The following is a 14806-nucleotide window of genomic DNA, read 5'->3' as shown; positions in this document are numbered from 1 at the left end:
TATTGGATTTGTTTTTACTCTGTTGTCCAAATCCAAGATTTTTTCCATCTTTCTGAGTTTTGTAAGATTGTCTCAATTCATTGCCACATGGGCTTTTTTTTCTACAGTGTGCTTCTGCTTGCTTCTAGTGTACATTTACTTTGGTCTCTTATTTTATTATTATATTACTTTCACCTCTTGTTATTTATGCACATAAGACAGTTCCTGGCCTAACTCTAGCTAGCTCATCTAACATTTCATCTCTTCTTATTGCCCATGTTTTATAGAATTTAATAGGATAGAAGTTATATACTTATTAGATGTCAGACCTTTATTTCTGCTTCATTATCCAAAAAGTCATTTAAAAATTACTTTTAAGTACTAGTAAATTTTTCTGTACTCTTTTATGAAAAAAAAACCTTTATGTTGCCCCTTATGATTTACCTTTGAGTAAAATTTGACTCTCTGGCCGCATGTTGGCCTAGGAACAGACTGTGGCTGCTCTCTCAATGTCTATCTCATCTTTCTGGTGAGATGCATTTTTCTGTACCTCAGGTGGGAGGGTATATGGAAGGAATAGATAACTACAAAGATGTGAATGCCAGGGAAGCACTGAGAAAGAGTCTGAGCTCTGAGGAGTGCAAGCCGCAATCTCTGGCAGAAGTTTAGTGGAGCTGTTGTAACTGCCATACCCAGCTTTCCACTTGTCCTATTCTCCATACCATTTCCTGTATGCAAATGTCCAGGCCTCCTTTCTGGTGCTGTCCTCCAAGTCCAGGAAAATAGTCACAGGTACTCAGTAAGAATAAACTTCACAACCTCCCCATGTAGCCATGTAGGTTCTAAGAAAAATGCTCCCACCTGCCCCATAGTCCACTCATATAGTAGCTGTTATTTGGGTTCTACTAGACATTTCTCTATTTTCCAGAGTACTTTATTGCTATATTAAAGAGAAGAGCTGTGTTTTTAACCCACAATGACTTTCAATTTCATTCCATCTGTGTTAAAGTTAGTCCAGTCAAAGTACCTGTATATGATAATACTCATTTTCCGATATTGAGGCAGATTTTTCCTGTTTTTAAAAAATTTATTGTATTTTGTATTTTGATCACTTCAATGGGCTTCTCAGGTGAAATTATGAAGGCAACTATAAAAGAAAGTTGGATGCTCATGCTCAGGTTGTACAGAGCCCGAAAATACAGAGAAGCAAATTTGTACTATCTGTGTTACAGTAGTCTACAAGTTTTTGACAACAATATAAAAAATGTACTAGTCCCAGTATGCTTGCCCATTAAATCTACACTTCTATTCACAAACATCCCTGTGCTCAGAATATACTATCTTAAAGGGAAATTCAGAAAATTCAAAATAAATCTCACCAAAGGGCATAGCAGGTTTCATCTTGTGGCACTGGAGAGTTCACCTTGTAATCATGACAAACAAGCCTGGGATTTGGTTCTACTGAGATGGCTTATGGGAAGGTATTTGAGGACACTGCAGCTTTTGCAAAGAATTGGAAAATGGCCAAGTGTACCATATGGGATTCAATATTGGCTCCATTCTATCAATTAGTAAAGATACCAAAAAGGAGGCCTTTTGCAACAATGTGGAGGCCACCATACACTTCTCAAGATTGTAATGTTTACACAGATGATATCCCGAGAAGCTACAGGACCAATGCACTGCTTATATCCATTGGAGAGAAATCTCCCATAACTCTGAAAAGTATATGGAAGCTTTTCAGGAAGGAGCGAGGCCCTACCACCACAAGAAGCTAAACCCAAGGGATGCGTGCCACCAGAACCACCTACCTAGATACTACAGAGTAATTTCAAACACTCTGAAGTAGTCCCCATGGGTTCCCTTTGAAACCCACTCACTTTAAAGATTGTTTTGGCCCTAAGGAGGAAACATTTTTAATTGCTTGATTACATAATCCAATTACAAATAGACTCTTTGAAGAGGAATAGATACCTTTGATTGTATTGGGCAGAAACTAAAGATAACATATTCGAGACTTTAAAAAGATTAATACTCTGTCCCTAAAAGGGCCTAATCTACACCCAAGAAATAATTTTCTCCCTTGGCAGAGGCACGTTTAACTATTATGGACAGGTGAAACAGCTGTCGAAAATGCCAAATTGTTGGTGCTCAACAATTCTTTGGTTTCATTCTCCATACAGGGCTTTAGAATTGTGAAGGAAAAAAAGTAAATGATAAATGACAACCTTGTAAATAGATCCATAACTCTAAAGTATGGCCAATGCTGAATGGCCCAAATAGCCTAGCTCCCATTAGTCAATTGCCATAGTCCCACAAGTGTATTACAGCCTCACAATTCTTTCAGCACCATCTATTATCTTACTTATCTTTGACAGGAAATTACCTTTGTAGAATTTAATACATGAACATTCTAGTTTACCGTCAAGAAGAATGCATTTGCTGAATGTAGTATTAAATGTGATGCTTCTTTTAAACTTTTCTATAATTTGTTTTATTCAACAAGTTGAATCAATGGTGAATACATGGAGATCTTGTTTGATTCTGCTACTTAGTAGCTCCAAAAATCAAACTCAAGACTTACTTGAGCATTTGGCTCCCCCACGGGCAGGGGACTAAATCCCTTGCATTCTGCCATGGAACTGTCTGCTGCATATATCCCACTCTCAGGGTACAGATAAGATGCAAACATAAGGCACCTCCCCCTACATTTCCTATTAGTCATTGTTGGTGTCCTGAGAGTTATCAGTTGGCACATCTAGAAAATAAAAGAGGAAGATCTGTGTTGCCATCTATTATAGTTGACATAAAGTTGATGCAGATGCTCTACTGCATGAGGGATTCTTGACACAAAGCGCAGTAGACATTAAGACCCAGTTATAAACATAGGCTTCCATTTCTTCCTTAATCTAGCATGAGTTTATATCAATGTATCAATTTAGTTAATGACTATAACTAAATACCTAAGAGAAGCTACTGACAGAGAAAGGAGGCTTATTTTCATTCATGTTTTTTGGATGTTAACGGCTCAGGATTGAATGGGCCCCATTTGTTTATCCATTTGATTATATTCTCTGATGGCAGTAGTGTAGTGTGTGTGGAAGAACCATCAGTTGTGAGCCAGGAAGCAGAGAGTGATTATGTCGAACTTGGTTTTCATAACTAACCCTCTTGTGAAAACTACTTTCCAAATACATGTCCTCGATAACCTAGGGTCTTCCACTAGGTCCATCTCCTAGACACCATACTGTGATCAAATCTCTGCCCTCCTAGCACTACTAAATCTCAACTTCGCAATTCAAGCATCTTCATGAGATCCTAGTCACACTGTAGGAGTCTGCTCTTGGTGTATGCTCATGTCCCTTCTCTCTCATCTATCTGATACTTCTAAGACTCAGTCTTAGCTTTCTTATGAGTCTTCTCCATTACAGCTTCCAGGCATCAGTCAAAACTTCTCCTCCAAATAACTCACCTGATGAATAATGATCTCTTTTCCTGTCTGGACCCAATACTTCTGCACTTTTGGAGCACATGTGTTAGTGTTCTGATTCATGTACTTAACTGGAGACCCTCCTGGCACAGCCCATTAGGTATTCTTCTTAACTTTGAAGCCTTGCCTGTTTTTCAGTTTCCTTAAATTTAATTCCACCCTAATTAGCTCTTCCTTATGTCTATTGCTTCTCTCCCTTCCCCACACTACCACCCACCTGCCCTCACTGTCAACATCTGATCTTGTTTCTTTCCTATTTTGTCTCTCCTCTCCTTCCTCCTAATCCTTTTCAAATTACTATGTTCTCAGGCCCTTAACCCTGCTCAACTCCTCTCTGTTCCTTTAAGCCTCCTTTTCACTCATCTCTGTAAACACTCAGCTTTACTGAAAGCTCTCTTCTCTGTCTAGCTCTGCTCCAGCAACACCCCTGACACCTGACTGGATGGAGCATTCCTTTGTCTCTCTCCTTGTCCCAACAGAAGCTATCACATCTCTCTTTTAGGGACTCCTGTCACTTAGTAAACATCCCTGGGTGTGTTGCAAGACAGCCACCATCTGGCTTCAGTAAAGTCTGTCAGTGAACATCCTTAGAAACATCAAATCATTTATATTTGATAACATTGACTTCACCATTCTAAAACTTTTACTCTACACTCTTTTTTTTAGATATTGAGGTAACTCTATGTTTTCCTGAGCAGGTCTACAGATCAATTTTTATCTCATTAAACTTGAACATTTTATACAAATATTCTATGTTAGAATTCATCATAAACAATATATCTCATATCCAGGGCTTGATGGGGAATAGGACAAATTAAACTTATATCTTGCTTTTTAAAGGTTTTGTTTATTTGTTCTTAGCAAACTTTGTTCCAATCACAGTTACAGACACAAACAACAGGACATATTCCCAGTAGCAGGAAATAGGAGAAAGTCCAGGCAGATGGCAAAATCTGCATCAGGGGAGAGTCAGCAGTGAGCAACAGGTGTGCTGGCAGAGAAGCCAAACACAGTATCAGGAGCCAGACTGGCAGCAGGCAGAGTCAATATCAGGGAAGTCTGGCAACAGGTAAAAGGAGCCAACCACAAGCACTAAAGTTCAAGTCTATCAAATGACTCAGGTGGTAAAATGGGATTCTAGCAGCAGAGTATATAAGCGTCCAGCCAGAGCCACCAAGGACTTATTCCAGTGGTTGAAATCAGAATTCAAGACAGGGTTCTATCACAAAGAAGGTGACATCTAGGCAAGGAAGTCAACAAGACTGATCTGAGGCTCAGTTGCTGAGTCATTGCATTCTACTTACACTCTACCTGTCTGGGGCCAGAATTGGCCCTTGGGTTGATAAATCAATTTCCAGATGGGAGCCAAAAAGCCCAGACCATGAGTTCAAGGCAAAAGAGCCACAATATTGTTATCAGGTGAATGACAGGTGGCCAAAGGTGATGAAAGGAGTATTAGCAGCAGCAGCTTGGGCAGCTTCCAGGACTGCTGGAAAGACTCCCCTACACGAGTCTTTCTGGCACAGAATACAAGTCCAAGTTGAGAACTACCTGCCTGCATGGGCTGTGTCCCAGGGGCACCTACTCCACAAACCCTTAAGGCATAGCAATTTCTATGTAAGCCTTAGAAAGAAGTAAACCAAAACTAAAAATCATAAAGAAAATTTCACATTGGCTAAAACTGGTCCTCAGAGGGCCGTCTCATCTACATTTTGACACTTTCTTCATGCAAACTGGAGAGAGCAATAAGACTTCTGGAATGGCTTGTAGTCAAAATAGGCACTTAAGAACTATTTGGAAATTGACTGATCTCACCATTATCTTTAGGTTCCCAAAGAAGTGGAACCTTAATTATAACCATGTCTCTGGTTACTCTCCTTCATCCAGTAGCCAAAGCATGAGTAATCCTGGCCTCAGTGTGTCCTTTGTTAACATTCAGGGGTTGGATAATTCCATAAAGGTGTAAATCATTGAAAGCAGGGAGACCTGCTATAGAGATTTTTCTGGCTATATTGTATACAACTTAAAACACAAAATATACACTGTCTGGAATGTTGGCCAGATTTCCAATGCTGGCAAGTTGATGAGATGCCCCACAAAATACTTTTGTTTAGATATGAAGAATATTGTCTATAGGTTTGTACTATTGATTTGAATGCTAATGATTTCAGAATTTAAAGGTGCTTTTAATCACTATTATGTGTATATTTTTCAGGGAAGTCACTTTTGTCAAATAAAGCATGCCCTGATTGAGAATGGCAGAACCTTGTATTTTCTGCTATCACGGGCAGTGTTGGATACCCTCATTTCCATGGCCACAGAGAAAATACTAATACTTCTCTGCCACTCATGCTTATACAAGGTGACTCACAAATGCCTCAAATACCTCTGCTTTGACTGTCCAAGCAGGAGGTGGAAAGAAGTAATCCATTTCATTTAGAATGTAAGTATCATCTTGGCATCAAAATGACAAATGATCCTTCTCCATGTGTGAAGCATGCTGGAGTTAGTGGGCTATGTACCAGGGCTATAAAAACTTGGAAATGTCAATGGCATTTCTAAGCATCTGCTCTCTCCAGCCCCACATTTCTGGGCAACTGCAAAAATTCCTCAGGATGAGGCATTCAAGCCCCAGTCCTCCAGCATAATCTGTCAGGAGAAATTTTAAATTTACATCAAAGAAATTAGGTGAATCATCCTTATTCTCCCGTGTTACTGCTCCATGGGGGTCTCTGGGATGAAATGAAATTGTGGTTACATTTCCAAATGGGATATAAACTCCATACAACTCTCCTTGGAGACTCACAACTTACACTTCCCCATTTCCTGATACGGCATTGCATCTCTAAAACTACTTCATACACACTCGGTATAGCAGTGAGCCTTGGGGAAAAGACAAAAAATAGGGAAGAGAATTCAGAGGATGGATGGTTTAGAGCTTGGAGGGCCCTATTAAACACACACACACACACACACACACACACACACACACACGTCTCCAGCCTTGCATCACTGGTCACTGTTTTCTGGATAACTCTGCCCCATTATGTACTGATATAATGGCAGAGTAGCAAACAGCTAAATCATAGTTCTCCACCCTTGACAGGGAATTTACACCCTGTGAAGACTCCTTTGGTTTTGTGACTACTGAGATTTAAATGGGGATTTCCCTTCAAAGCTCTCTAAGGGGTGATTTTTTTGTAGTGACATCTTATATATAGACTGCCTTTTTAATCAATGTATACCTACATTATCCAGAGGAAGATGTCTTGTGGGAGATAAAAGCACTTCATCTCAGGAAGGCCTACCCCTTCCTCACCTCAGAAAGAATGGCAAAGACCACAAGTGGAAAACTCAGGCAGCCCTCAGCCCATCCTAGCTTAGCATCCAGGGAATTACCAAGGTGCACAAAGCCTTCGTCCAGGTATTTTTAGAAAACAGGCAATAACCAAGAAATAAACATGTTGACTAAGCACACACATCACTGAGATGATTGCTAATTTAGAAGCACACTTCCAGCAATTCGTTTTCTCCCACTGTTTCCAGGCACAGTACCAGCAAGAAATTAATTGCCTAGGAGAGGGGGAAAATCATAAGTAAAATAAAATCAAATAAACTTCTCTTTTAAAAAATGATCTCACATTTGGATTTTTAAGAACATTTTAAGGCCCAGCTAACGGGGCAGTCAGGTTGCACTTCAGCAGTCTGAGAGACCAAAGTCTACACGCTGACTCATTGCAGGAATAGTCTTTCTGGCAGCTTCTGTGATGTATGCACACTTCTACTTATCATGAAGGTTTTGATTAATGTTCAATTAATCTTTCTTCTCACTAATAGACCAAAATATTTCTCATCAAGGAATAAACGATCAGACTACTGATACAAGTGGTTTTTGAGACAGCCATTTATAATGCAGCACCTTCAGCAAGAAATTCTTGGTTTGAAAAAAAAAAAAAAAGAAGAGAAATTAAAGTGGAAATGGTTAGATTTTTACAACTCTCTCACTCCTTGTCTTAGAGAGGGGCTTTGGGGCAATAAAATAAAGCAAAGTGGCCTTACTGGGGACTCACATGTGCCAGCATCCATAATGGACACTGAATTACACGCTGTCAGTTAATTCCTGTAACAACCTTTTATAGCTAGCATCATAATACCCATTTTACTGATGAGTAAATTGAACTTTACTGATGTGGCTCAAGGTCATTGTTGTGGTTTGAATACAGTCTGTCTCCCTCTCTCCAGTCCAGCAGGAGTTTAATCCCACTTCAATGGCATTAAGAGAGTGGAAACTTAAACTGATCTGGTATTTGGAGAAGGGAGGAAAGTGATCCGGTGTAGACAGGTCATTAGGGTGGAGCCCCTATGGCTGAATCTTCATAGCTTTATTTAGAGAGAAATAGCAGAATGAACACTCGGGTGCATCTCCTTGTCTGTTGCTACATCTCATGACTCTGCCAGCAGGAAAGCCTTCATGAGATGTGTTCCCTTGAACTTGAACCTCAAGAACTATAAACCAAAATCAACCCCTTTTCTTACAATGTTAGCCTGTATCAGATATTTTGTTACCGTGACAAAAAGCTAATACAATCATGCGGCTACAAACGGTTCAAACCAGTTTCAAACCACAAGCCTTTGCTATAAATTCGCTACTAACACTCCATGGCATTATACACACACACACACACACGGAATATAGAGGAAAAGGCATGTAATTCTGTCATTAGAAATGTCAGTTATAGACTCACTCAGATAAAAATAGTTTCTTGATTAGCTGAATTAAGGGCACTGAGAACTCACACAAATATTTCTTTTTAAAAAATCAATCCAAAGCTTAACTCCTCATAAGAGCATTATGGCCCCCAAAGAGACAGGTTATCAGCCAGAAGGTCAGAAGTTTGGAACTCACAGGACCCTACTGATATTTAGATAAATGCTTTAGAAAACTATTCCACTGAGAGGAGTAATTACTAAGTCCTGGCTAAGCAGGCAGCAATAGTTCTTGGCAGGAAGAACACAGATAGGCCCAACATAAGGAATTCAGGAAGGCATAAAGGAAGGTATAAAGGCTGGAGAGATTAACTGGTGGCACAGAACTGAGAGTCAGGCTATATAAGTACTAGTTGTAACTCTCATTTGTGAGACTGTAGACGTGTTACCTGACTTCTCTGCGTTTTGTTTCCTCATCGCTTAAATGAGGATCTTACATTAACTATCTCCAAGGTTCCCTGCAGACCATTTGATTCTTTTAACTCGGTATTCAACAAAGTGGAACTAGCAGAGAATTCAGAGTGGGAACAAGACTATACTAGATTTCAGAATTGTACAACAAAGAACAAGGAGAAAACATTAAAGTCTCTTTGTTCCAGGCTAAGAGGTCAAGCCAAAGAGAAAGCAAAAGATATAGCACAACAGTACAAAACGCCAGCATAAGAAGGATCTATGGAACAGGCTACTTTCTTCCTTCTCAAGGCACTTAAAGATGATCCTTACTGGAGGTAAACTGTGCAGGGCAGCCAGAAGTATTGAGTGCACCTGATCCAACTAAGAGGCATTCCACAAGGAAAGTTTCTAACCAACTTCCTGCATATTGACAGGCTGTCTTCGTTGTTCCTAAATACAATTTTGATAAGCATGTCCTAGCACCTAGTATTGGTATCAGTTCTGTTCGCAGTTGCTATATTTTTAAAGGAATAGAACTAAAGAAATCAATAAGCCACGGAGACATTTTAATAATATCTCTCTAAGAAAGGAATTTAGGTCCCTGGGTTTTTCCCTGTGGGAGACTGGTTTAATTGACTCAGTAATAATGGCTTGATTCATGAAGAATTTTTTTTTAATTTGCACTGTATTTTAAATCAGTTTTTCTAATAGCTACCACCCTACTTGCCCAGCTTTAAATAACATATCCCAGACAAGTGATTTTTTTAATGATTTTATTTATTTTACAATTGCAAGGAAGGTGGGTAGGTCACATGGGAGTTACTTTGGGTAAATTGGTAGTCTATAACTAATATCAAAGAGGATAGCTATTTTACCCATGGGAAGAAATATATCAGGGTACTTTATAAGTCATACAAAGTGTGTATTATGAGAAGATATAGGCCAGCAATTCAGCTCACTTGGCTAATCCTCCACCTGCCATGCCAGCACCCCGGGTTCTAGTCCCGGTTGGGGTGCTGGATTCTGTCCCAGTTGTTCCTCTTCCAGTCCAGCTCTTTGCTGTGGCCCAGGAGGGCAGTGGAGGATGGCCCAAGTGTTTGGGCCCTGTACCTGCATGGGAGACCAGGAGGAGGCACCTGGCTCCTGGCTTCAGATTGGCGCAGCGCGCCGGTGTGGCGGCCATTTGGAGGATGAACCAAAGGAAAAAAGGAAGACCTTACTCTCTGTCTCTCTCTCTCTTTCACTGTCTAACTCTGCCTGTCAAAAAAAAAAAAAAAGATATAGATATTTTTGCACCAAAGTATGCATATTTTTAAATTTCATTTTCTGTGAACTTTTTGAAGTCCCCTTGAGTATGTATGTGTGTGCCTATATTTATTTGTATATATTTGTGTATAATTGATACAGCACATATTTATATACATAAGGGGGCTTCGAAATGTTCTTGGAAAATAGAGTTAAAAGGTCAGACTCCTACACATAGTTTTCTGTGATATACGTTTTCCATTAACTTTTTGAAGATATTGTATATATCAGTCCCTGTTCTGTGATCTTTAACCTAAGAGTAAAAGAAGGAATTCTGGGTTCTGAGTATAGCTCAAAAATAAACGTCTACAAGAACAAACTCCATTGTATTGATTTTCATAAGGAATACTCTTAAAACACAAATATTAGCTATAGAATGGTTAAATTATTCTTCAGCCTTACAAAACAAATGCTATATAGCTGTTCAAAATATAAAGGTTACTTCACATGATGGACAAGAAAAGACAATAAAGTCTGTCATTAAGTGACTATGGTGTATATATCTGTTCTCAAATCAACGTACATAAAGAAGAAAATTGGAAACCTATGCATCATACCATTATCAGGGATTGTTTCTGGCACAGAACCTTCATTTTATATAGAGTATGTTTTCTGTTATGCATACATTAGACACTATTTGTGTTACCATTATAGTTAAAAATCTCAAAAGAAAGAGAAGACACAAACAAGCTGCCTATAGACATGTATGCCCTACTCTTAGTATCTTAATTAAGTTAAGCATTAGGGCACAGTTTGGTGGTGTGCCATGTCTTATTTCAGACAACTAATTATATTTTAAATTTTTATATAAGGTAGCTAACACATGTAAGGTAGCTAACACTCATGGTAATTTGATACTAAAGGTGACTGATGATAGGAATGATCTTGGCTTTTAAAACCTGTATTGAACACATTCCCTGAGAGAAGAGTCAGCATAGGGATCTTGATAAAATTGTGCATCTATCTTAACTTCAGAAGTATCAAATATTTCAGGGCCCAAACTTCAAAACAACATATTCCTGAATGAATTAATGTATGTAGAGGGGTAGAGGAAAAGTTAGACATTTATATGATCACTTGAAATGAGATGTATTTAATCAGTCACTTCATGTAGTGCTTCAAGGTTAATTAATATATTGCCTTTTTTCAGGCATGTGTAAAGTACTTTAAATCATCAGCTGTTGTAGTGCTTCTGTTTTGGTTTGTGCTCCTAATGCATTCACCAAATAGAAAACAGCACAGTGCGTTGAGAAGAGTCCAGCCTAGGAGCCAGGAAAACTGAACTCCTAGACTCCAGTCTGCATCTGACAGATAAACTGCATAATTCTGTCCAGCTCGCTTACCCACCACGTGTCTCAATTTCCTTATTAGATTATCTTTTGTCTTCCTTTTCTTCCACTGAGTCTGTTTATGACTCAAGTAACAACTGTCAGTATTGTAGATCACTGTCTCTCCAATGTTTACAACAGTCTTTGCTATGTAGAAGATGCTTAAGAAACACGTACATAAAGATCAAAGTCCTTAGTGGTATCTTTTGAGACTTTATGTAGTATGTGTGGCTGTTGTCTTGGACATGAGTTAGAATAAAAATAGCAGAGCACAGAATAAAGATCAGGATCTGTTTCTTGGACAAGAGAACTTCCCTGGCTGAAAACCAAAACCGAATAAACAAAACTGAAAAAACAAAAAGCCTATGGCAAGGCCATCATGGGGCCTTATTTTGCTTCTGAGCCCTCCTGCCCACCTGCAGAGGGTCTGCTGGAGAGGTTACAGGAACAAAGCAGAGCCCACTCACAGACTCAAAGCATTGGCCCCCTCCCCCTTCCATTCCATTCCTCCCTCTTCCACTGTGGCTGAAACCTGCCCTATAAATCAGATTTAATTATCTATAAAATTTGGTGTAGAAGAGGATTTACTCATTAAAAATGTTCATCAACTTGCTACCCACGTTCCAGACTAACAGAAGCGGAAAAGGAACACCATGGAAACACCAGACGGGCTGGGGAGATAAGCGAGCTTTGAAATACCTGAACCTCAATTAAATAGCAAGTTCCAGTTTCTGTATTTGCCTTTTAAAATATCATGTCAGGAATAAGTAAATGCCATCAAATCATCAACCTGTTCCCCCCTCTTTTCTTTCTTTCCTTCTTTTTTGGGGGGAAGAGTGGGCAGAGGGGCAGTTCCTGGCTTCAATAGGTTTTAAAAAAATTGGTTTTCTTAGTTACCTCCTTTGCTTGTGTGTTATCCAAGATATTCTCCCCAGTCATGCGTGTGTGTTTGCAAAATGTCATAATCCCCTCTCCAGCCAAACACAGCGGCTTGTGTTTAGTCACAGAGTGAGGAGCAGTTAATTAATGAGAGCCCAGGGAGGCAGTGAGGAAACATTGGAGGAAAACGTAGCCAGTGGAAGATCAGAGGGGAAATGTCTGAAGTCAGGCCAAGATAAATCTTGAGTCCTTAGAGAAAGTCCTGGGATAGCTGATGCTGGCTGCCAGGTACGTTGGATTTGGGGAGAGGGAAGGCTGTCTGTTCTTTCCATTTGTTTATTAGCTTTGTAGAAGCAGGAAGTGGGGGAACCTGAGGAGGGTGTTACAGTGCCTTGAAGAGGTGATACTCCTATCTAAAATGTCATGTCAGTTTCCAGGAAACTCTTGTTTGGTGAAAAGGCAAAGATCTAAAACTTTTTCCTCTTTTCTAGCACATGAGGGGATTTCTGTCTTGACTTACCTAAATTCTGGCTGTGCCAAGAGAGAAAGTGCCCACAGCAGTAGGAGGGAGGAGACACAGGGAGCGGCAGCAAGAAACCTGCCTTGGGCTGCAAGCCTTCCCCTCCATCCCCACTTCCTTCCAGAGAGAACGTCTTTGGCTGGCGGTGCCTAGCTCCTGTCCTTCCATCCATGACTGTGCCCAACCCTGAAAATCTGGATTTTCTTTTTAAAGAAAGATATCTATAGAGAAACATAGACAGGAAGCAGCCAACAGAAGCTGTAGCGGGGCTTGTTGGAAGGGTTCTGTTAGATGTGGCCATTGTTTGTGGTAAGGCCCATTTTTTTTATTTCTGGAAACTCGCTTCCTTTCATAAGCCTTGTATAGTCTTTTTATTTTCTCCCGAATTTATGTATGTATTCTTTTATTGTTTCTCCCTAGGATCTCTTGCCCAGCCTTCACTTCTGTGATCCACCCTACTACCAAAGCTGACCCAAAGTGCAGGGGTTTGGAAGACTTTAATTAAGTTGTAGAAAAACAAGTTTCTCCATGTATTATCCACATCCATTGATAAAATGACTCTGTTCCTAGCTCACATAAGCCCTTGAAGTCTCCTGTTTTTAACCATGTTCCTGTAACATAAATCCATAACCACACCACCCAGACAGATGGTCTGGCCAAATAAGGAGACGTGGCATAAGCCCAGGTTTTCCCCAGTTGGCTGTGGGATCAAAAAATGAATAATAAACAGGTTGTACTCTTTGATGCTCCCCTTACTCCAATATTGGCTGTTAATGCACTGCAACTATGGGCATATACAGCTCACCTAGACTGATTCTTGTCTTATTAACTTCATATCATAGATGTCCAAGCAAGTAACAAAAAGAGGGATTTCAATAATTTGAAATGAATGAATGAACAAATAGTCTTTTTGATATTAGAGCTACAGACCTATCTGATTCCAATGTGAAAGCTAAAATTGCTAAACCCATAGCGCTTTGATCTTCTGGGTTCACTTCATTACTCAGAATGTAAGACTTTATGAATGATGGCCCTGGTTTTTTCATGAACACATCGTTCTCTATCCCTTGCTGTTCCCATTTTTTATTATCATTGCTCTTGTCCCAGATAGCCATAAGAATATCTCTACTCAAATCACTGGGCTGTCAGTAAAGAGAATCTTGGGATTTCATTCAGATGAGTATGCTTCGCCCTTACCGGCAGTATGGGTGTTTGAGTGGAGACTGGAGCTAAGACAGACTTGCAAACAAGAAGGAAAAGAATAGGAAGAGGAGAGTGAAAGAGTAGAAAATCCTTTTCAGGTTAGGTACTAGGCAATGTTCTTATAAAACAGTACTGAGCAGGACATAGCATCTGTGCTCAAAGAATACAAATCTAGTAGGAGAGTTGTATGTGAATCGGTCAGCTTCTGATCCCACGGCCCTGAAAACTGTGCCATGTAAGTAGCATTAGACCTCAGGCTACTCTGGTGCTGAGGGCAACTGATAGTGGATGAAATCTCTTAGAAGCTGAGGTGTGAGCCTGTTAGTCATGCATTGTTGAGCTTATGATCATTCTTCCATTCCAATAGGCCACTGCCTAAGTACATATTCCTTAGACAGTTGGAGAACCTAATGAAATCCAATACAGGGCTAATAAGCAATAGTAGGCAGTTATCATTGTCTTTCCAAATTATGCAAATATGGCAGTTGGTATTCATTAGACAAAGAAGACTGACACCTCCATCTAATGACTAAAGGAGCCACAAGCCCAAACTGTCTTAGAAATACAATGGAACTTCAAAAAGTTCACGGAAAATGGGATTAAAATGTTTATTTTGGTGCAATTTTTTAAAAAATCCTTGCATTTTTTATCATAACACAGCTTTCATGAACTTCTTGAAGTCTTTCCTATGCTTGTCAAACAAGCCACAAAATTATTTCTTTTTAGCTGTTTTATTTATTTATTTATTTATTTAAAAGGTAGAGTGACAGAGAGGGAGGGAGGGAGGAAGGAGGGAGGAAAGAGAGAGAAAGAGAAAGAGCACTTATTTCTGTATCTTCCCCAAATGCCTGCAACAGCCAGTGCTGGGCCACACTGAAATCAGGAGCTTGAAACTTCCTCCAGGTCTACATGAGGTGGCAGGGATCCAAGTATGTGGGCCAT

This window comes from Oryctolagus cuniculus, chromosome 7, assembly GCF_964237555.1.
Source record: "Oryctolagus cuniculus chromosome 7, mOryCun1.1, whole genome shotgun sequence".
Lineage (NCBI taxonomy): Eukaryota > Metazoa > Chordata > Mammalia > Lagomorpha > Leporidae > Oryctolagus > Oryctolagus cuniculus.
Note: the sequence above shows the minus strand (reverse complement) of the source record.